This window comes from Centropristis striata, chromosome 19, assembly GCF_030273125.1.
Source record: "Centropristis striata isolate RG_2023a ecotype Rhode Island chromosome 19, C.striata_1.0, whole genome shotgun sequence".
NCBI classification, from domain to species: Eukaryota; Metazoa; Chordata; class Actinopteri; order Perciformes; family Serranidae; genus Centropristis; species Centropristis striata.
Genome location: NC_081535.1, coordinates 16,426,242 through 16,451,567, shown reverse-complemented (window position 1 = coordinate 16,451,567; position 25,326 = coordinate 16,426,242).

Here is a 25,326-nt window from a genome sequence, read left to right as displayed (position 1 = left end):
ACTGCATAGTTTTCGTCTGGCCAGAAACTTGCCTACACACCTGTGATTAAGAGATGGATGAATTGAAGCTTGTCAAAACACCTTTATTACATTTAACAATCATTTTCAAAGATGCATGAGTGAAGAAGAAACTATTTATGTTCCTAGGTTTTAAGTGATGATGGCCTCAGTAAATCGAGCCTGACAGTAAAGTGAGATACTCAGTTATGATTTTCATCTGCATTTTGACACATACAAAGGGTCAATAACTTAATGAATAACAGTTTAGTGAACTTGTTTAACCTACATAATTAATGTTCCATTGAATAATATTGGAATGTTACTAAATATAACAATGTCACCACTGTCAAGCAGTCTGTTTAAAGCACACAGTTCTGTACAGCCATGTTTTCGCTCCAAGACGTCACGTTGTTGATCGCAGCCACATGTCTTCCCTTTTATGCAGCTCATATAAAAACACATTTCCTCAAATACTTTTACAAGCCCTTACAGAATTAAGTGGACGCCACACTCAACTGTGGCACCCCACTTACCAGGTGTTATGCTAAAGAACTGAGAGAGAATTGGTGGAACAAAAAGGCCTTGAGGGGGTTCCGTTATGCAACGTGAGACAACTTTAAATTGTTGTAATTATAACAGTTACACTCCAAGAAGTGTAAACCGTGTGTTTTCCTGAGGATCTTCAACACTCCTGTTGATTTCATCGCATGGGGCGCTGCACAGAATAATGAATCCAAACCAATCAGTGTGATGTCCATAAGAACACAGACGCTTGTGCGGTTATTTTTGCGGCAACCTGGTGGTTGTCGGAGATTTAATTAAAGTGACCACTGTGGAACTAGCATGCGTTATGTGCGGCACTTAAATTAGAAGCTGCAGATGGAGTTTACCTGCTGACTTCAGATGGCTGTAAAGAGAGTTAATCATCTGAAATAGAGGGCCTTCATGCATGGAAGCTGTTTTGGATAACATATGCTGTAATATATTCCGTGCCTCCCAGCATTATTGCTATAATCACAAACAAAGACTGTATTATTTTATGGGCATTTAGATTTGGTTGAATAATGCAGAACGAAAGTGAGACAAGCAACAAATAGATAAAAAAGCTCTGTGACTTTCTTAACGCGTTTATGTTATGTGTGCTTGCACCAATTATAATCATAAACACATCACAGAAGAAGGAAAAAAGAGGTCAAACTTGACACCAGCTAACATCAGTTCATTATTCAAATATCTCACTGACAAGTAGCAACTATGTGTTTTCTTAATGCTTTTATTTCCAATGTAATGAGACCCAATTTCCCTATGAGGCAGTTTTCTTTATCCTTTCCACTTTTTGCATCATCCCAGACACTGCAATAACAACATTTTCAAGAACATCGCCATCAGATGTCATGGCTGTCCTCGGGAGAAAGTGTATCAGTGTGAGCTATTCAAAGACAGGTCAAGAAAAATGGTCAACATTCCCAGAAGGCAGTTGCTGATGACAACAACCAGTTGACAGACGGAGAGGGACCAAATAACTTAAACCAAGACTGATGTGACAGGGGCCGCCATTAAGGGGCTGACCGGCTGACAGACTGTGTCAGACAGACAGACACAGGCAGACTGGCGGGAGGGGTAGACTCACAGAGAGGAGCCAGACAGAAGGACAAAAGGTCTGATAGATATAGAAGATGACAGACAGACAGATGGAACTTTAATATGATCACATGGACTGTAAAAAACGATGCACCAGACATCAAGAAAAAAAAAAAGTATATAAGATGTATACTGTATGTATTTATTCACCCACGCCACACTGAGTATGGACAGGGTGAAAAAGATTGTCTCTTCATCTTAGTGCTGTTGAAGTCTTCAGGCCTAGTTTTGCAACATTTTTGTTGTTTTACAGTTTTATTTGAAAGAAGACTTCAGAGATTGCTTGGATTTTCTTTCTTGAATTTTTTTTCTTTGGTTGGTAACTGTTGCTGCTGTGGATATTTTATTTGATATGGTAAAAACATATAAGCTTGATTTGATTTTGTATTTTACTGTAATCTGTGCCTCATAAAACTTATTGCAAGAAGGACTGTATGACAAAACGTTAACGATAATTATTGTTATTGTTATATCATTAATGTTAGACACATGTTTGATGTAATTAAACCACCCATGCGTGTAAAGAAGTAGAGTGCTGATCAGTGGCGGGCGGTGCATTTCACACTTACTGGGGATTTCCACCGGACGCGTTACAGCAGCAGCACGTCTCCACAGCGTTTTTGCTGCGTCTGTCAATTCACACCGGGTGCGTTACAGCAGCAGCACGTCAGCTTAGCGAGCCGGCCGTATACACGTGAGATAACGAGATCACGCGATAATCCTGACCATGCGGGAGACCGCAAGATCCCGTGATAAACTTTAAACTCTATTTATACAGTCTATGGATAAACTGTGTGTATAAAGTAAACAACAACAAAAAACAACTTACTTTGCATCTCTGAGGTGAAAGATATGTTGATCTGACCATCTATCCTTATAAAAACAATATGTTATGTCATAAATGATTGTATGATGTTCCACTTCAACAATCAGTCTCTTGTCTTCCGTGTCGCCGATCCACTGAGACCCTTTGATTGATTGATTGCCGATCTGGTGCCCTGGTCATAACATAATGTTGATGTGAAGTAGTTTTAGGCTGCATTAACTGCGTATTGTGTTTTATTTTGAAAGGGGCGGAAGTGTTTTACGCTGATTCTGAGTCGGACTTCCTGTCTGGTGCGATCTGCTCTGTTGAGATTCACGCGATTTTGGCAGCGTCTCGCGGAGAAATAGAAGTCCTACATAATGCTCGCGTAGAGACGCTGACGCGACGCTGACGCGACGCTGCAGTAACGTTGCGCTACGCGCCCGGTGGAAATGCTCTCATTGATTAGAGTGTTACCTATTTGCAACGTCATACGCGACGCTGACGTTACGCTGCAGTAACGCGCCCGGTGGAAATCAGGCTTTAGGCCTTCAGTGATGTCCAACTTAGTCAATAAATACCTTTATTATGCCAGCATTTATAACACCAGGACTGGAGAGTAGTTAGAAACACACTTAAGCACTACTAGGCATTGCATCACCTCAGTTGTGAACAAAATGGGCTATTATCCGGCGCATTTTAAAAATCAACAATAACGCATTAGCAATTAAAACATATCTGATATGCTACTGTCAAAACTTAAAAATAAAAGGGTCTTAAAAATTATCTTTCCAAAAAGTTTTATTAAATGAGTCCACAAAGAATATGCAAGCTTTAACAAGATTGTACAATAAATTGCAAAATCGCAGTTTAATATCAGAAAGACACTAACAAGACGGCCATACTTTGGCGACAGCGACACAATAAACAAGTCTCTCTGTGAAAAAACTTTTTCATGTCAAAACGTAACGTATCACGACTTTCTGTGACCTGTTGCTTTGAGTACAACCACACAGCTGCGCCAATGCGCCAGATTATTTACATACCGTTAACAGTCCCGGGTGTGACTCTGTTGATCTGCATAGCACTGCCGTGGCTCAAACTAGTAAGTATCCATATCCAATCACAGGACGCGTAAATGTCACGTTCAACATGAGGCCAGCTAGAGGGCCTTACTGACACAACTCGTGATCTGATTGGCTATCGCAACTATCTATCAACTGTATTTGCCCGTTCACTTACAGTGCACGGACGCCCACATTGTTGATTCTGAAGGCCCGGGCAGATTTCATACAGCCTGGCAACATAAGATAGCTGAATTCTGATTGGATAAAAACTCTAACCTAAAAACAACAGCACTGGAAGGAGCATAATATGACATGAGGAGAATATGAATACTTTTAGATATTTAGGGAAAGTAAATGAAAAATTAAATTAACCTTTATCATAATCATGATCATGATTTCTGGTTATGTTAGGCCAGCAGAGAAGGCCTTGCTGGCCCTGACGGCCCACCACTGGTGCTGATGCACTTTGAACACTAGTTTCCCATATGACCCATATTGACATTTGCTCTTAGGTGGCGACCTCTAGTAGCCATAGTATTAATAACAGGACCGCAAATGACTATTTTCAGCGGTGGATGGGTCCAACAAACAGGTCTGTGCACTAGGAGACCGGTGTTTATGTCCACAGTGAAAACAAAAATCACCTTGTTATTTATGCATAAATCACTCTCAACATTACCCCAAAAAAGCCATCTAGTAGATATGTACAGTAGTAGTTACTTTAACCCGAACCCTGATCTTCTTTCCTCACCTTAACCAAGTAGTTTCGGGGCCTAAGCCTGGCCAAGATGTTCTGTTTCACAATGTTAACCATGTGTTTAAAACAGCACCATTACATTTTATAAACCCCAATCGTACGACCATGTCACAACGTTAAATACAACAGTAATATTGTTTATCCGCACTCCGGTCGTGGGGGCGCTGGATCCAATCCCAGCTGACACTGTACAAGAGGAGGGGTACACCCTGGACAGGTTGTCAGACTATCACAAGACAAATGGAGAAAACAATCACACTCTCATTCACACCTACGGGCAATTTAGAGACACGGGGAGAACATGCAAACTCCAAACAGAAGAGCCGCAGGCCGGAGTCAAACTAGTGGCCCTCTTGCTGTGAGGCAAGAGTGCTAATCACTACACCACCATGTTGTCCCCCAGATGAACTCAACATTTATTTAATGGAAAAACACTATTCCAGATGAATGCAAATGTTGCAGTATATCTGTTAGACAAGTAAAAAGACAACACAATACTTATATCGACTTAAGATGTGATAATAAGTCACTATTGTGTTTTCAGCTCATTTCCACTGCCCCCAAGTGGCCAAAAAACATAGTGCACATCAGTTCCAAGTCCAATGTGTAGGACTTTGTCTCGACAATGTCAGTAAAGTAATTTTATAACTAGAACACACTGAAATCAATCATATTCAACACTTATTCCAATGTGGCACATTTTACAAATTTCACAGTTGATGAGTCAAGGAAAATGCAGTCCTCCACACAAACTCCTACAATAGTTCTGCCTGTTCTCTTATTACCATTACAGCTTTCCAACTGCATCCCCTGTTCAGCTGGGGATTGTGTGGACTGTAGCACAATGTGAACAGTTTGGAGAAGAACATACTTTGTGCTTTAACTGTGCCTATGAATATATACAGTATAAAAACTTTGTGTGAACGGAAAGTATACTTAATGCACTTTATTTGTAGCTACGGGTCAGAATGCTACATATGGTGAAACAGAGCATCTCGGATAAGAGCTGTGACACTTTAAAGTCGTGTTTATGCCCTTTCCATTGTTATGGAAACAAAATGGCAAGCTGTCACTTATGTGAATGAGTAATGACAGTGAGTGTATGACATGATGATAAGGGTTGTTGCTTTGATGCCAGCAGAGAGAGGCAAACAAATGTTGTTGGCGTCGACTGAAAGCTTCATCAAACGAATTTAGCAAAAAATCAAGTAAACAGGCCTCAACTAATCTGTATTTTTTCCACATTATTTATAGATGTGCCTGGTGTGCTGTTCGGCTTTCTCAAAATATCAGAATGTGAAATAACAATGAAACTGACAGCGGCGTTTTGCTGTGAGAATTTGACGTGTGCTTGTTATGCTGTTGTGATTTCTCTGGTCTACCCAAAATCGCAGAATTCTTGGCACCACAAAAACACAACGATGAAAAGCAAATAGTTAGGAGATGACTTGCCAGACTCGGAAAACATTAATGAACTGTACTTCAGTTGGTGTGGAGAACTCCTGAGCAGCACAATCACGCCATGCATGGTGGTATATATCAAAAAGATTCAGCTTAAAATAAGCTTATTTTTAACCTGCTGGAGTTCTAATCACCAATTCCTTTGTGTGACCTTGAGTTTCACTTTCTGCAACCTGGAGTGGAGCACATCAAAGACACTTCAAGCGCCACATCTGGTCCTCTAGAAAAAGATGAAAAAGTGGTGCAACCTCAGGCATTACTCTTAGAAGTAGTAATCTCCTTTGGTGAAAGGTACCTCAAGTACTGAAACACTAAATGAGGAGGTGAGGAAATAATTTCTCTATATCTCAGCAGTTATCAGCCACTATTTCTCTATTTTTCATGTCAACTGCAGATTAATATTTTTAGTTGTGTTGACAGACTTTGTTTTCCCTGCCTGTAAAGTACTTTCAACAGAAATTAGCTCTGGTTTGATTAGTTGCAGTTTGTTGCACTGTATATTTTCAGATGGAATGGATGCAAAAAGGTACATAACAGTTATTTATAGAGAAAAAAGAATCTCTTCTGAATACACGTGGAAATGGTTTTCTTTCTGAAATAAAACCAAATGATCTGAAAGCCTTACTCTGAAAATGTGAATAAATTATTCAGCACACAAAGTACTTTGGGTCCAACACCTTAATCGCGGTATGTGGCTCTTTCTCATTTCCCTCACTTTAGTAGATAGCTGTGCATGCCCAGGGTTCCAGGGTCACCGTAATTAAATGATCTTGATTTAAGGCAACACATTACATGCTGGGGACCGGATAATGTTTGCCGGTGTTATCACCATGTAAGGGTCATCCCCTCCTCCCTGGGGATGCTGTGGATGGTGTAGGAGTTAATGATTTCCCAGGGGGGCATATCAATCCATGCTATATTCAAATGTCACTTCAATTTAATCATTCAATTAAAGAGCTGGTGATTGCAAGGTATATTATTAGCAGTCTTGGCAATGGGATTCCTAGGCAGATGATTTTTATTTGGGATTTTTTTTAAAAATGTATTTCAATCATAAACTTCCATAACTGTCACTGCCCTGGGAAACAGTATAATTGTTTTTATATAATTTTCACACTTAATTTGGATTTTTTTTTAAATATGGTTTTATTATTAAAGATATCCCTGGATCCTGCCTCAAATCCAAATTATAAACATTATGCAGTCTGGAAAGATAAACTTTTTAAAGTTTCTTAAAGGCACAATGAGTAGAATTTGTTTCTTACAGTTTATAAACAACAAAGTTAGCCCCTCCTTCAGCTCACTGTTGGCTCGCCTGGTAGAGTTTGTGCCCCATATGCTAATCTGGAGTTTCTAAACACAGTGACCTGGGTTGTATGCCAACCTTTTGCCCATTAATATCACCTTCTCTCTCTCCCTCCTTTCCGGTCAAAATCAATAAAATAAATACATAAATAAAAACAAGTGGCCCTCCTCCTGGCTCATTGAAACCAGAAGTGCTCGTCCCCCTGACCGTGGTGCTCCCCTACAAGTGGAAGCGTGCTTATGATCTGGCACCTGGTCGCTACGTTTTCATGGAGTCCGGCCATTGGTTGGTGGCTATATGCCTAGTGATTGCCCAAAGGCTGATGCCAGGAAATGTCCTAAACATAGCGAAATGAATATAAAATATAGGCACAGTCTTGGCAAATACATATTTCTAGGAAGTTGTAAGTGATGATTTGGAGGAATCATTTTTTCACAATATTCATATTTTTTGCCCTGTGATGAGGGACAGAGCCTTGAGGGACCCCGGTGGTGAGTCGACAGGGTTCTGACACAGAACCCCTCCAAGTTACACAAAAGGTTTGGTCCTTGAGATAGGACTTGAGTAGAGAGTGGGCAGAGCCAGACACTCCAAGGTGGTGAAGGGTGGAGATGAGGATCTGGTGAGTGGAAGTGGTTTTGAGGTGAGTTGACCCAAGCAGGGTGGGGGTTGCCAGCTGTTTGGCTGATGCAGAGCGGAGAGGGCGAGCAGGGGTCAGGGTTGTACAAGGTTCTGAATGTAAGCTGGGCCTGAACCATTAGCAGCGGTGTACACCAGAGCTAGAGTCTTGAAGTGTATCTGCGCAGCCACCGGTAACCAGTGGAGTGTCAAAAGCCACAGAAAGGTCAAGTAGAACCACCATAGATGAGAGAGAGGCTGCTTTCGCCTTTCAAGCTGTTCAGTCACAGCAAGAAGAGCAGTCTCTGCAGTCTCTGTCGAGTGGCCCTTCTTAAAACCAGACTGGTGGGGGTCAAGGAGATTGTTCCCATGAGGAGGAGAGGGTGCACCCCACCTCTCGCCCAATGTTAGCTGGGATAGGCTCCAGGCTGGGAGGTGGGGATCTTACTCATTGTGCCTTTATGTTTGAACCAATAAGAACTAACAGTCCTCCAAACCCAACCCATGCAGTTTAATTCTAAACTAAGTTGTATGACTGATGTGATTGTGTTTGTGTGTCCGCTGTCTGTTTTAACTGACAAGCTAACAGGTTTGTTATTGTTGTAACATCACTGCCAGGCGGTTGCATTTCTAAAAGACAGCAAACAGCCTTACCTTTCCCCACAATTTGTCCATCTTAGGGTGTCAAATCCCAAATGCTTCCACACATCACTGCTCAGACAGTTTGGTGTCATGGATTTCCATTAAACATGACTTGTTGTCTCTATTTTGTTAAGAAAGAGAACAATTGTCTAGTTTACTGACAACTTAATGTACAATTGACAGAGTGACAGTTTATTTTTACATATGCCTGTTGTGACTTTGTATTATTACTGTATTATGACTTTCAATATAACTATGGCAGTTCACATTGCACTCAGAATATTCTTACACCACCCACATAGATGTCTAAAGTTATTCTGTGTGATTTGATGTCTCCATTGGATTGTGTGGGAGTTACCAGTTCAAAGTGGCTTGACATCTACCTGACTAAGGTTTGTTCCACCTGTTAAAGCGGAAAAACTTGACCCCTTTCTTTTGAGGAAGTTTGTTCTCTATTTGTCCTTTCCAGTATGCTCTTTGCAGCAGCAGTGGTGGGGGCAAAATGTTAAATAGAGTGCCAGCAGCGGGTGTTACTTGGAAAGTTTATCAGCTGCTGATCAAACAGTGGCAGTGTGTCAAAATGCTCCTTAGAGGGAATACAAAGCCATGCTTTCATCAGTAGTTTATTATGACTTTGATAAGTGTCCCGCCCTAACCCCACCCCCAACTTCTCCTCTCCCCTCCCCAGCCATCCCCCTTTTTTGCTAACATATGAATACAGAATATAAATACAGATAGGAGGCATTAAACGGAGAGCTGTTTGATTATTTAATCACACAGCTGAGCATTTAACAAAATGACACAGAGACACAGTCGCACTCTACAGCCGATAGCCCGATTACTCAGAGGACGGATGGGGGGGATTGTGATCAACTACATAAAGGTGCAGAAGAGATAGGAAGAGAATTACAAAGAGAGAATGAAATGGGTTTAAATGAAGAAATTGAACTGCGATAGCAAGCACATCAGATAGGGCATACAGAGGCATAGAATTACAGAGAAAGACTGCAATAAGATTAAATGAAAGAGAAAATGGGCAGCAAGACAAAAAACAAGGAGTATGAATAGGAGGATGGGGGGGGGGGGGGAGAGACAAATATGAGTAGATAAGAAGAAATGTGTTTAATAATAGCAAAATCAGACAGTTTCAAAACCCTTGACGAGAATACAGATTAAACCTCCTTCTAAAGTAATAGAAATGGAGGGTTTTGTAATATGATCAAATATTATAAGACATTATGTGAACAAGGGATCTATTGCCAGTTGAATTAAGAGGTAAAAGTTTAAGGGCGTTTTTACAAATGTCTTCTTAAGTTCAGTTGAATGAACCTTGGTTCATTTTACCCCTTGGTGCGGTTCCTTGATTCTAGGTTCTCAGTATTCTCGGTCTGTACCCAAGTGCATTTAGCCCGGATGCAAACAAACTCTGGAGCACTTTGTTTGTGGAGGGAATGTGATCCGATCTCGATCTGACCCAACTACCTAGTGCACTCTGCCAGTTTGAACTATATGCATTCTGAGATGCTGCAAACCATACATCCCAGAAAGCAAAGCACACCTGGAGTCTAAGCGAATTTTAAGCAAAATTTTAAAATGTTGCTTTACAGAAAATGCGAATTAGGGAAGTTTCAATCAACTGGTTCAAGCAAATTAAAAAAGCTGCATTAACGTACTTTGGTCAGAAGATGGCAGTGTAATGTATTGGTGTCAGTAAATAGTAGAAGAAGTAGAGATTATGCAGGAGGGAAAAGACAACAACAAAGGTTGCTAATTTGACAGCTTTGGCCACCCACGAGAGAAAATGGAGAGAAGTCTTCAAGAAGATGCCGACAGCTGAAAGAGCTTATTTTTCTTCTTTTGGGTCAGTTGATCAGTCATATGAGTTATTTGTTCGCTATGTCAGAAGTTATTCGGAAAAAGCGATTCCATCTCCCGTTTAGCACTGACTATTTTTCCAAAAAAAGACACAAACTGAATTTTGGTGTTTCCATCAAGCTTTTATCATGCAAATCTAAGAAATACACAGAAATGTGTTGGTGGAAACATGACTAACATGTTCTATTCCACAACACAGGACCTAGTTCTTGTATTTACTTTCCTGCTTCCACCCCAGACACATCTTACCAACAAGCGGAAAAAACATTCTCAGGTGGTTTGTAGTGATTGGTTTTTCTTTGCTGGGATATTTTCTGTGTGAAAGGAAGCCCAACCAACAGGAAAACACTCAAAGTTAAAACTCATCAGCTGATTCAGACCAAACCAAATGAAGTAGAGCAGTGAAAATGACTTAAAAGATAGCATCTCTATAATTCTATGTGACAGTGCAAGTGATTTGCAGGAGTTTCAGCAGCTTGTGGATCGATCAGTGCATTCTAATTTGCAGATACTCTTAGATGATTATTGATAGAGCCACATTAAAACGATAAATGGCTTCACAGAAAAAGTAACCTGATCTTGCATCAACAACCAAATCAGCTAAAAGAAACACAAAAAAATCTAATCTAAACTTGGAGAAACAAAAAAGTTGTAAAATATATCACCTTAAAACTTCCTAAAAGCACTGACTTGAAGTCAGAACAATCTGAAATAAAGGGGTAAGAGGTGAAAATGACTCTATTATGCATAAAATATTCAGTGATTTGAACAAAGAGGATGAATTCCTACCGAGGCAATCACATTAAAGAGACACGTGTTGAATTTGATAAAACACTCATCAAGATCCTATAATTTGTCAGAGCTGCAGACCATCACACCAGAAAATTTTAATGGTCAAACAAAACGAGAACAAGATTTAAAACCATTCAGAGAGTATGGAAGTGGACTTTACTTTTAGCTCTCCTCAAAAATTGTGGTTCACAGCAAATAAAGAGCAAAGATAGAAGAGGCGTCCTCCAAAAATGTGCAATGATTTAGCTTCTCTGAGGCATTTAGGGAGGCTGTTGGGAAACGACAGTGAAAGCTTAGTCACCTCAACTTTTCAGCCCTGACCTTGGAACTGCCAGAGGTCCCTGTTGTAAGGACATGCAAAGAATGAGAAAATAGATAACCAGGAAGATGGCAAGTAGATGGGTCATTTTGCCAGAAGCAGGTTGATATTTCTGGCATGCAGGGCGATTCTGTGTGGCCTGGTAGGTACAGGTCATTTTCAGAAAAACAGTACTTCAGTGCTTTGCTGCTAAGCTGCGACATTAGGCAGAATGACACATTACAACATTATGTAACACGTCTCTTGTTATGAGAACATGGAAAGGTCACCATGTCCCTTGATGAGGTGATTGTCATTTTTTGATTAAGATTAGGAAAGTGTGAGTTCAACTTCTGTTATAAGCAAGCACCTCCAGCTCTGAAAACTTAAGCCAATGTGGAAGTGCCTGCAATCTGCATTCTTTCTAATGACCAGCAGGGGGCGTCTCTACTGGCTGCAGAAAGAAGTCTGATTATATGTAAGTAAACAGGAAAGTAACATATCAATCCTAATGGCATTTTAAATGTTTTTGTGTTATTTTAATGCTAAATTTAATGACCGCTATCAGCTGAATAATTATATTTTATGTTGTGATTTGACTTGAGCCTTGACATGCCTTAACTAAGGACTTATTTGACTTTGCTTGACTATACTTGCCTGATACAAAATGCCTTGGGACTTACTTGAGACTTGGCCCAAATGACTATAGTCCCAAATTTGGTGTTACATTTATGAAACAACTAAAAAAGACAAACTGTTGAAAATCACACAGTTGCATATTGATCTCCTAATGGTTCATGCTAACTAGAACAGGTTTTATGTAATATATTGTGGCCACCTAGTGGTTCTTGTTTGTTCTCTCTGAATGTTTGTCTGTTCTAATGTTCTGTTGGTTTACATCTTGTTGTGTCCACCTCAGATTATCCCTTAGTGTAAGCCTAGTCTTGAACTCCATGCACATCTTTTTTTTAAAGGAAAGACTCCTATTCCATCAGAATAATCTATCCGATAATATGTGAGGTTTGTAGGCATAATTTCAGATGATTGATGCTTTAATGTGAGATTTTTTTCTTTCTGTGGCTCAATTTGATCCATATTTCACCCACTATATGACAGATTACCCAAAGTCTACAAGAAACACAAATTATTCACATTTTATGGCCCAATGAAACAGAAAGCAGTGTCCAAAGTTCCAGGTCAGTGCCCAATTACTGGGCACTTAAACATTACAATCTTCATTTAAAGTGCATAATGAATTTCCCTGTATGTTATGCTCATGGGAGGACTTGACCAGTGGATATACAGAAATTGCATGGAGTGAGAGATGAGGAGACAATATGGCAATTGCAAGGCTTATAAGTCTGAGTCCTTAGTGCAAGTCGCTATTGAATCTTTCCACTGTAGGTCAGATCCTAGGGGCATCCACTTAATCAGTAATCAAGATACAAAGCACAGGTTGGGGCACATAGAGTTGAAAGCACTTGTCAAATTATCCAGAGAGCATCGATCCAGTATTGATCCTCCCACACTCATCTGAGATAGGAGTGTGGGAGTGGGCACTGTCCCTGCTGCTGAATGGCATTAGAACATCTTGTCCAGGCTGTAGCTCACAGCACACTGTCTCATCTTTTTCCTAGGCAGTGAGAAACGGCCTGAAAAGGGAAGAGACAGATGACAGGTGATGATGAGGTAGATAGTTTGAAAGAGGAGTAAAGGAGAGAAAATATATTCGACATGAAGAGCCATCCCTGAGCAGACAGGACCTGCAGCAGCACTTATCAGCTTCTTACAATGCCGTTGTGATGTCCCTACATAGGCAGTTTCACACCTATTCAGTCCATGTGACTATGAGGACTTTCTTGACTCTGTCGGGCTTTAGGACAGAAAAGTGAAGCCAATGTGATAGTGCCTTAACACAGCATGTTAAGTGTTTCTAATGGCCAGCAGGGGGCGAGTCCACTGTTTGCATAAAGATATCCGATTGTATGTCAGTCAATAGGGAAATGTCTCTACTTCTCACTTGATTTATTATCTCAGTAAACATTTTCGTTACAATGAGAAATTTAATAGTCTCAATTGCTAGTTTTAAGTCCATATAATAGACTATAAAGTATGCTTTAGGGCGGGGCTACCTTGTGATAGACAGGGCACTAACATTTAAGTGGCTTATAAGAGTCTTGTTCAGTGTTGCGTGTTGGCAGTAGCCAATAACATACCGTATTTTCCAGCTGCATCCATTCTGCATTTTCGCTGGTTGCAAAATATCAAGATAGGGACAGCCAAAAGCCAGGATGGGCAATGGCCAGTTTTACAAACCTCTAAATGAAGCATTCAAATCACTAGCCCCTTTTATAGTAACCTGGTCTCACAGGAATCCGTGAAATAGCCACGGATTCGCTTAACTCAAAATCCATGGAATAGCCACTGAATCACTCAAATTTCCGTGAAACTGACACGGATTTCGCCATGATGCAAATTAATGACACACATATCCCATGGCTATTCCATGGATAGTTTTTCCTATTGGTTTGTGTCCAAGTCACGTGACTTTCAAGGTTCCGGCGGTCAGAACAAAAAACATGGCGGACAGTTCTCTCATTTTTGTGAAAAAAAAAATCAATATTTTGAATTAGTTTCTGCATAAAAACGGATTTTGATTACATTCCTAGCGAGAAATATGTTTTATTTTCTAAATATTCACTCAGTGAATGTACATAATCACTTTGTCGCCAAGATCTCGCCAGAAAAACATGATCCGCTGTGTTTTATTTTGAAATCTCCCTGATCCTTTGTGTTTTTAACGGATCAAACCTTCGCCCATTACATGCCTTGTGTCTGTGGTTGATTTGCTGATCAACATATTATTGTGTTGCAGCTGGAGACACTGATGTCGACAAAGTGACGACTTACGATCTACGTTTGTCCGCTGTTTTATTTTGTAATCTATCGGATGTGAAGTGCGATCTCATTGAGGCGCACTCCACTAAATGCCACTGTGCTGCTCTCCTGTTGTTGTCTTTTTTTAGCATAGATAATATACAAGCAGTATAACTGTTTATTAGACAGTGTGTGATATTTGATATATTGGGTAGAAATATGTTTTCACAACCCTAAAACGGAAGAACTACAACTATGGTGCTGATGTCGACATAAGTACTGAAGAGAGGTCTAGGGAGTTGTCGTTTTAATCTTTAATTTTTAATAAAACAGGGTTTCCCCTAAAATTGGAAGTTGGAAATACTTAATTAGTGGCTTTCCAGGGGTTTGAGGGGATGTCAATCACATTTTTGGCATCAGACTTTAAAAATTGTCTTGTTCAATGGGGGATTTTTTATTTTTTCAGCATATCCTAAAGCCCCCTCCACCCCCACCCCTTAGTGACTATACTCACATTATAGTCCATGTCAACACCTTTCTATAACAGTAGGTCTCATGTCTGTAACCCTTTTTGTCCCTTAGCTATAAGCCTTCAAATATGACCCGAGGTTAAGGTTCAAAGGTGAATATCTCAAAGTAAGAATATTATAGAACCTTCAAATTGATATATGTTACCCTCCAGGCCAAGACCTTTCCGGTATTTGGTTTAGCTCAATAACAAAGTTTTATATTTCACATCTCACACTCAGAGCACTCAAAGTGCTGTCTGAATCTTAGCCTGTTATGGCACATGTCCAAGGTTTGAAAAAAATAAAACTTTGTCATGAGAGAGAGAGAGAGAGAGAGAAAGAGAGAGAAACGAGGACAAAGGTCCCTTGTCTGGACCTGAACCATAGACATTGCAGGATAATGACATGCTTCTCAGATGCTGGAACACCAGGACATCACTATTTTTACCCACACATGGTACAAAGCATACTTTTTTAGTGTAGCCTAAGGGCTGTTTAGTTGCTTAATCCCAAAACAAAAGAATCCGGAACATGTGACCGACGCAGCTTGTCTTCTGGCAGACACAGTGTGCAAGTCAAACAATACAGGAAGGGTTTGGAAAATAAAATGTCCACAGTACCATATACTGTTAATAGGTCATTATCATTCTGAGTGAAGTCTTAAGTCTACAAGAGACAAGTTGCAAATCAAGTCTGACATGGAAAGTTTCCATCTTTGGCATTAGGCAGTACAGCTGCACTGGGTTGGATAAGAACGCATTGATCAAGGTCTTACCCTTAAGTAACATTGACATGCTTTAGTTCCTGTTGCTACTGCGGCATATTGAATGAAGACTTATGCGCACATCCTAAGACGTGCAGTATTGTGCAGACAGCATTAATAGTAAATTGGGTGTACAAGGCAGTAGCGGTTGTGGGAGGACAGTGTATAGATTTCTATAGCGTAGCAAACGGTACCAGATGGTGATGGTGTGATGGGCTATCGAGTCGCAGACAGCAGTTCTTTATGCCCTCTTGTTCACCTTGCTATCATGCAGCTTTTTCCTATAGAAGACAGCTGACAAGAACAAGCATTCACCCACTCAGCAGTGCAGAGCAGTATAAGGAACGTAAAATCAGACTGTGATCTAATGTGAAAGGCCCTGATCACAGCAGCTGCATTTGAAGACTTTATCTAGTTCAGTCGTAGATGTTTATGTCGAGGAGCTGACCTTTTTTTAATGCTTATACAGTTAGATTTAATGGAAAGGGGTTTGCTGTTTGTTTAAAGAGTCCTAATAAACATACGTGCATGTGGAACCTTTGTTGAATCACCAATACCACCTGTATAAATTTGATTGGACATTTCTAGTTAGCTGGTTGTCAAGCAGCTGAAGAATGAGGCGGCGATCGTGAAGCATGACTGAAACAGCTGATGCCAATCAGCTAATGCAAGTGAGACTTCAGTGCTCCGCCTAAACTAATGCTATGCTCCATTTATTTTCACTGTAAAAGAATTGCCCTGCATGCTGTTTTAATATATAATTGCGAAACTAATGTCTCACTTAGGCAAGTGGTTGTTAGGTCACTGCATCCAAGTTTGATTATGTTGATTAATGGTAACATTTACAGAAAACTGTGCTTAGGAAAAAGCACAATCAATTCACAGAAAATGAAGATTATTATTAATTGAATTAGTTTCGGTAAAACTTTCCACTATTAGAGTTCTTGGTCTTCCATAATCCAGCGCAAATGTTTGTTTGATACATTCATTCTGGGCTGTTTTGTTGTAAATGCACAAATGCTTTCTTGAGTTCCCTTCACAGATATTATGTCCGCATGCTTCTAAACCTTGTTGTTTCCTGCACCAAGGAGACTCTTTTTAGCAGTATTAAATGTTAACTTTAAATATGAAAAAATGCCCCTCCTGCAGTGATAATTGCTCAGAATAACTCTGGCATTATGGAAATAAACAGACACAATTATGCAGTTGAGCAAGCACCAGGACTACACATTTTTTTGTGTTATGTATACAGAAAAATCCCTGAGTTATTATTATTGACTTTTATTTTTTAATATAAACCAAAAATAATTACCTCCTCTTTCTGGTTAGCATCTGGCCCAGTAAAGACCACTAAAATGAGATGTCCATAAAAGTCAGTTCCAGTGTGATTTACTGCTCTTTTGGACAGTTGCCTTGGCAATAGGTAGTGACAAGGTCTGTGCTAAAAGTCCCCATTGGGGCAGTATGAAGGGTGTGTCTAAAATGTGCACACAAGACTATCACCACGCCATCTGTAGTCACTCCACAGGAACATAACCAGCACCATTTATTGCACATATGATTACTGGTTGGCATACTTTTTTTTCTCCCTTTACAAGCCATCTGCTCAGGAGAGGTGAGAAGGGATTTGTGAAATGAAATAATGTAGCATATTGATTCTCTGCTTTAACACATAAACATCCATTCTTAGCACTTGGCTGTTTTTTTTTAATTGTGTGAGGTGAATGTGTTAATTCTAGGCCTGTTATTAGTCTGATCTTCACTTAGTATAATAAGCGGTGATATATCTGTTGAACCAACAGAGGGAATACACATTTGCAGTCTGCTCTCCTGTCTGCTTACTAAGGCTGTCCATGAATATTTGAATTTAGAAAATATATTCCTGTAAAAAAAAAAGCTTTAGGACATTAGGACATTATTCGTTTTTTGTAATATGAAAGTATGTAGATATTTTGAAAAAAAATGTTATACCTACACAAATAGTTATGTCTCTCATTTTATTGGTGTTCTTGATCCCCACAGGTTTGAAACACATGTTTTCTTTAAAAGGTCGCCAAAAATACATAGTGTATCGCATAAAAAGTGTAAAACAGGCATTATCGTCAGAATTTGAACTTTCTGACTCTCCTTGAACTGATCATGGGGTATGAAGAGTTTTCTTTAGAAAAAGTAACCAAAACTAAGCTTAAAATTGTGTTATTTCTGTCAAAATCACCTTATGTTCCATTTAAAACATAACCTAAAATTAAAATAAACATTTTTTAAATTCTGCGCTCCTCAGCGACACTTTGAAGATGTGATTTATTCTGCTGAGACGAACGGTCATGAGACAAATATTCACTGAAAATCAGACAGAACTGCAGATTACACAGAGCAGAGAGGAGAGGACAGGAAAGGTTGTAAGCAGTAATAATACAGTGGAAATAATCATGACACTGTTTTCCATTAGTAGTAAAAAAATAAATAAATAAATAAATACAGTTTACTTGCATTCTTTATTTTATGAGTTATGTAATTCTTACTATGTTATACTACACATAATACATTTCTGAGTTGTTTCCACAGAGGTGCAGGTAGTACAAGGCCACAGTAAGTAAAATGTAAACAATAGAAAAAAACATCCAGCAATAGCTTGGGGTTCAAAGGTTTAATGCATAAAAAATGATCCTTGAATTGTTTGAACCTACATCTTCTGTTAAAATGAATATTCAAACATAATTTTTGCACAATTTATGTGTGAACATGTTAGTCCAGAAAAGAACTAGGTCAAAATCTTGACAAACTGAACATTTACGTATTAGGTTAAATGGTACAATGGATGCATTTGATGTATTTATGTACGACATCCTTTGATACATTGTTTGTTATTGTCATATCTGTTGTCTGAGAGAAGATAAATGGCAGAATCAAACAGGAATCCTTTGCGACAAGCTGTGACACCCTGTACAACACAGCCCTCGACCTCACAATATTTAGATCACACATTGCTCCTGGTTGTTCACAAAGAAGCCAGCTCTTTTAGGTGAGTGATGGGAGCTGGCTTGTGTATCTGAGGAGCCTTGTTTTTTTTTTTGTTTTTTTTTGCGTGTGTTTATTTTTGAGCCCATGTACCCATAATGCCTGACTCATTTGGTAACAAAGCTTTGGAGTCAATTCAAACAAGACTGGACCAGTGTCTGTCTCCCTCTGGTGTGTCATTGTGTGTCATTGTGTGTGTGTGTGTGTGTGTGTGTGTGTGTGAAGCTGGCGATGAGGGTATGACTTACTGCTACGATAGCTTTGAGAAGTAAGCTCCATGTAGGCTTTGCAGACGCTGTTGTTATACTTATTGTCTTTTGTTTATTTGTCATAATACTAATTCCAACAATAAATAAAATCACATATTTTTGTCAGAAAATAGAAATGTGACTGGTGGTACATTGGATGAAGAAAAACACCACATATATTTTTCAGAAAATAGAGACGGGTGACGGGTACATTTGATTAAAAAAACCCACAGACATTTGTTAGAAAATAGAGCTTTGACGGCTAAATAAGTCGAAAAAAAAGCACATATTTTTGTCATAAAATAGAAGTATGACTGGTACATAAGTTGATTTTTTTCCCCCATATTTTTTTCAGAATATAGAGGTACGACTGATACGTAAGTTGAATAAAAAATCCATATTTTTGTCAGAAAATAGAGGTATGACTGGTACATAAGTTATTAAAAAAAAACCATGTTGTTAGAAAATAGAGGAATACATAAATTGAAAAAAAAATCCCATATTTTTCTCTGAAAAAAAGTGTCAGTAGTGCATTAGATGTTCTGAGTGCACTTTCTGTGCATATATTAATACCATACTGCAAAACATGTCTCTCTAAAATGTGTGGCATACTTTAACACCCATTTTATTTAGTCTTGTTAACGTTGTGATGCACCTATAGGACTCTCAGTATTGTCGAGCACTGTTTCAGTATGTTATGAGTTTTAATGCATATTGAGGTGCATTTTTATGATAATAATTCGATATGAACAGTTCAGTGATTGACCTTAATGGCTCCCATGCAATTTCAGTGAATTACAAAAAGCCCTACTGCCAATCCATGCGTCTATAATGCATTAATGTTGAGTCCCAGGAACAATTATGTTCATTTAAATTTGAAAACACATTACAAAATTACTCTTTTAATCAAAAAAGGTGCTGCAACACTGTAGTGCAAACATAATCGGCCCACTCTGCCTGTAATTTACATTACATGTGAATCTGCAGTACACGATCTTTATCCGAAGCATTTGGTGTTTTGTTTACGCATTAATCTTGATTAATTTACAATGAACACAACAGGTTTATCCTCCCCAGTCACAAACATTGCCTCTGACTTTGCTCTACTAATGAGGATACGATGTCCTAATGATGTCAGTGTAAATATAAAACAAATATATCTGCAACGGCCAAATTTGGTTGTCAACTTGTTGTTAATGGTCCCCTAGAACACGGGTTTTAATTTAGTAGGTCTGAAATGAGCCTGTAAAAATGTCTTACTCCAATCAGGTAGCATCGTTGCGGTAGGGCCACAGGAACTCAGGAGCTCAGACGTGAGAGTTACAGTAATCCAAACACAAGATGACTGGAAGTTGGAGTACAAAAAGCAGGATTAAGTCACGGCTGCAGTGTGAGCCCAGCAGAAGTGTTTGTTCTCACTTTGACGGCTGCCGCAAATACTGTTCTTTGCTTCTGCGATTAAAATTGGTCTCAGAAGGCAGGAATTCAGACAAAATGTCTTAACAAATGAAGCACCAAAAAATCGCACTGTGCCACTGATCTGCATAAACACAAAATCAGCTGTGCCACTCTGACGTTCAAACTGGTTCATTTGGCAGTAGCAAAGCACTTTGGGCCAAAGATCAATGACTGACTTTGTAGCTGTCTCATTAGGCTTGAGGTGTTATGTCCTGGGTGAAGCGGAGGGCTGAGCTGTCAACTGATCACCACCTGGTAGTGATTTAGATCAGGTCGTGAAGGATGTAGGGTGCAATGCTGTAGTGTGTGTCCCAGTATGTGCGCAGTGGCTCTGCTACGAACATGTCTCTCCAAAATGATTTCAACTTTAACCCTTAAGCACACTTTCACCATTTGTAGGCAGAGGTTGGGGACATTTGAACATTAGTCACACCCTACAGCATGGACACCAGCAGTGAGTGAGGCTGTCGGGAGGAAAGAGGCCATCCAAGACGGTTTGGCACAGTACAGCTCCAGATTTAGAGGATATAGTTTTCACAGGCCAGAAAGCCTGTGTTGGCCCAACGGCTATACTGGGGTTGCAAAAGCAAATGGGTGTGTTTGGAGAGGCTGTGGAGGATGACTTTTAAATGGTTTCAGTCTGAATAGCAATTAGCAACAGTGGGAATGAGGACCATTTCAGCCAAGCAATATATTGCTAATTCACCTGTGGGGTAATAATATAATATTAAAAATGCATTAATCCACATTGTTTTCAGTCCTGTTTCCGACACCTGAATGTGAATATCTGCCTATACCGATTTATTTATTCGGATAGCAGAGCTCTTTTTGCAATACATTTTAATATATTCCAAAACAATTTATTTGAAGGTTAAGTTGGATTCACATACAAAAAGGTGTAGGAGTGTAATTGCTATGGCAGCTCCTTTTAATGTTTTGGCAAAACTTTAACAAAGCAAATGCAAAGCAATGGGTTTTCAACTAAGTAGATTTCTGTACAAGAGTTCAAAGGTTATAAGAGAAATTCAAAAAATGCAATGCCAATAACTCTGTAATATTTTTTGTTATGTAAAGAACTAAATATATACACTTTAAATACACAACTTCATTTTGATCAAGTAATAAAAGGCGAGGCCAGAGGTACTTTCAATGCAAGGGTAAAGTCTGAAAGTATAGTGGTAGATGTAGTGAGAGCTGCAAGATCAGCAGTAATAAATATAAGACAGACCAGATTATTAATTCCCTCTGTTAGAAGTACATTTTGAAGTAATCTTTTATTGAGAGCACAGTGACTGACTCTTATCATCCATTTAAAGAGCCGGGCCATCATTCATCACTGTGATAAAACTTATGGCAGGACGTGTTTACCGGGTTGGAAGTTGGAGGACTGTCACTGTGAAGATACAAATGGTAGTAATGTGTTTTTATTGGGCCCTAGAGTTGGATCTCTTTGGTTCTGGATTCTGGAGCAGCCAACTTGTTGTTGTTCTAAAGACACAAGTGAAGCTAACTAGCATTAGCTTATTTGCGGCCATAAGGACATTTTCCACAATTATTACATATGTATATGGGTCGGTACATGATCAGAAACGTTAGCCGATATCTGATGAGCGTATTACATAAAAATCTTAAACCGATATCATTATTGGATCATGATAATTAATATAACAAATAGATTTGCTTTGTTTTTTTATGGTTGGGGACTGTCATCTTCTTGAACAATGCTGTTTGGGCCAACCATCAGCACCATCGACTGTATAAATATTGGACGTAGTGACCGTGACATCACCCATTGGTTTGTGGACTGCCCATTGGAAGCATCGAGTTCGGCGTTACACTCACTTCTCAGTTTTCTCATTTTGTATTGAAATGAATGGCCCAAAAAACTTCTGCAGCCGCCGTCAGCACCCCCGCTTGGAATTTTTGGTAGAAAGCAGCTTAAGGCACTTCCTGGTTTGCCTCACTGCTCAGACCTGGAGGTTGCCACCTGACCAGCACCCAATTAACTAATTGACTTGCCCAAACCTTTTGCTTACACCACCCCAAACCCCCAACTTTTTTTTTTCTCACCAAAGAGTTAAATTATGTCATTTTCCTGATTTCCCAATATTGTGAAAGAAAATCAATGAAAATCTTGCAGAAACTCAACAAGCATGTTGTCTTCCACTTCAGGTTGTTATATCCACAGTATCATGCAACATGCATCATCTTAGTATTTCCAGGATAATATTTGGATCTGTTATATTGTGGTGTTTCATCTGCTAAGGCATGGCTTGAAATTGTGTCAATATTGTGATGAGAAGGTTTTAATTTACCCCCCTCATTATCATCACATGCCGCTTGGTTTCATTCGGGAATTACAGAGAAGCACAAAGCCCCCTAATGCAAAGTGCAAAATTGTCGTTTGGTGCAATAAATGCTTTCTAAATCCTTTGACATGTCTGCTTGAGATTGTGTGGCGGTGCACTGAAATCGTGCACACCATTAGCTGATAAGTACTAGCTGACTCCTACAATCACCAGTCAAATTCAAACAAGTCAGTAAGACAGCCTTAATAATCTAACAAGCTTACACTCTTGCTTTTCTGATCATTCGTGCTGCTTCTATGTGTACTGGTTGTGCTGCTTACTCCTGCCGTAGTGCATGCACTGATCTCTCCCTCCTTCACCTCCTGTTCCACTGTCTCATTAACATACTTGAGATGGCATCTCCTGCCTTGTGCATTATGTATATCCCCCATCTCAGTGATATGTACCCTCTGGGTTCTCTCCTGTATATTCCTTGTAGTTTTAATGTGCTCCTTCAGAATCTCATATACTGCTTGGATTCATTTAGAGAGTACCATCATGCACAGAGCTTGTTACATTTGAATATGGACGCCGCAGTGGCTCTGTGGTTTGAACTCTAGCCGAACAACAAGAGCGCCCTGAGTTGACGTCTGGCTTGGACCTTTTTATGTGAAGTTCTCACCATGTCTGTGGGTTTTTCTGTATGATCTGCTTTTCCAAAATCCAAAATAAATCATAGAAGTTGAGGGTTAATTTAAAACTCCTAATATACAGAAAGTGTAAATCTATTCAATTCAAGTCATTGGGATGCCCTGCTAACCATATTTGACCATGCTAAAAATCTATCCATTTAATAAAAAGTATTTTTTAATATTTAATGTTTCTGTGACAAAACTTTCCATTTTAAAGTCAAAGTATTCAAGTACAACACTTTCACATATCATTACATAATCTTTATATGTTACTATGCACACTGTAGGTTCAACAAGACCTGCCATAACGACTGTAACCACTGTTATTCAATTAAGCAAACTATCCTTTTAGCGCATGGTTTAATAAATTCAAAAATAATGACAGACTGTTAAAAAAAAACATGAGCTACAGAGGTGATATGTGCCTGTGTTACCCTATCTTTCAATCTGCCACATCTGCTACACCAACTGATGGGTTAATGAGGGGCACACATGTCCTGTCCTATTTCCTGCAATCAGCTCACTCAGACATTTTGACAGGAGGCAATTATGGACGAAAAATACTGAGGAGGCTGCAAAATTGCTTAGACACAGACACACACACAGAGATATCTATTCCGAGGGTCAAAACTGCATTAGGGATAAGGCTCGGTGAACCTGAACGGCATACACTGGGGAATTGGGCTTGACAGATGTAGACCCTGGACCATTTAAAACGCAACCTCAATCTATTCACATGCACATTAGGTGCTATAGTTTGCAGACGATTTGGGGTCATGAACAGATCATGAAAAAATCGCTAATTCATTAAAGTACAAGCAGATTGATAGAAACTATTGAAACGTCTTTAGATACAGCAGATCTTGAGTATGCTAAATTATCTTAATTCATGTGTTTATTATCTACAGTTTCTTCATCTTGAAAAGCCATCAAACCCTCCAAACCATACGACCACATAGGTTGTTCCACAGACACAACCCATCCAAGCCTTTTAAAATAATTTGTTCTAAAGTAGCGCCCCTAACATAAGCGTTGTCGGGAGGTCAACGCGCCTCATACATATTTTAAACATGTCAATATGATTGAGAAATGGTCGCAGTTTGGTTAGGTTTAGGCAAACAAACAAATCTCTTAAGGTTAGGACAAAAGCACACGGTTAAGCATAGCAAAATATAATTAAAAATGTAAAATAAATGAACGCAACTACCTGAAGTTAGATAATTACATAGGTGGTGTAAAGTGTCATGTGATATAGGTATGAAGTTAAGTTCTTTAACTTCAATTAAGAACATTGACTTAGGTTTCTCATGGGATACGAAACCCTGTCGCCCGGTCCTTGGTTGTGTGACCCTCCACTGTACCTTTCGCCCACACTAAGTGGACTTAGTTGTTCTTTATACTCTGTATCCTTGCTTCTGCCTTTGCTTTTACACTTCTGTCTTGGGGCCTATTACAAACGTAAATATGTGCTGTTTTAATCCACTGTACAAATGACCTATGGGGTTGTTTTTGAGGGGAAGATAGACTCTGAAAATCACATCACCAAACATATTAAAATAGCAGCAGGCTTGTTTGATTTTGTGTAGACTATAGGAGAGAGAGCGAAGAGAAGTGGCTGAGATTACCTGTCTGACTTGGGTGGAGGTTGGGGTCATTAAAACAGTCTGCCTGTGCATCTCCATCTTGCTGAGTGATTGAGCGATAAGGCAGTCACAAATGATGCAGGCCAGTCATATATCAACCAAATACTTCATATAAGCCACCTCCACACCCCTGCCTCCCCAAGGTGATATTGACTAGAGCTTGATAGAGAAGGGCAATAGAAAAATGTCTACGCACAGCATGCTAACATCATACTTTAATCAATCTAGAATGTCAGAAGCTATAACTCTATATACTATTTTGTGTCTGGTTGGTTAGAGGAAGATGACTACTGTGACATTTCTTTCGCTTCAGCATGTTTCACTCCCATAAGTGCCCATTACATGCACAAGAAAATCATTTCGGTATTTTTAGTAACAATCAGATAATGCTTATAATTACAACCATCCTCCCTCTGGAAAGTTTGCTAATCAAGGCATAAGACACTTTTAAATAAAGGGCTTAAGAAACACATTAAAAAGCCCCAGACTAATTCACAGATGCCTGGTTTCTGACAAGAAGCTGATTTAAACCCGTAAAGTGTCTCCTAATCTGCCCTTCCACCTTGGG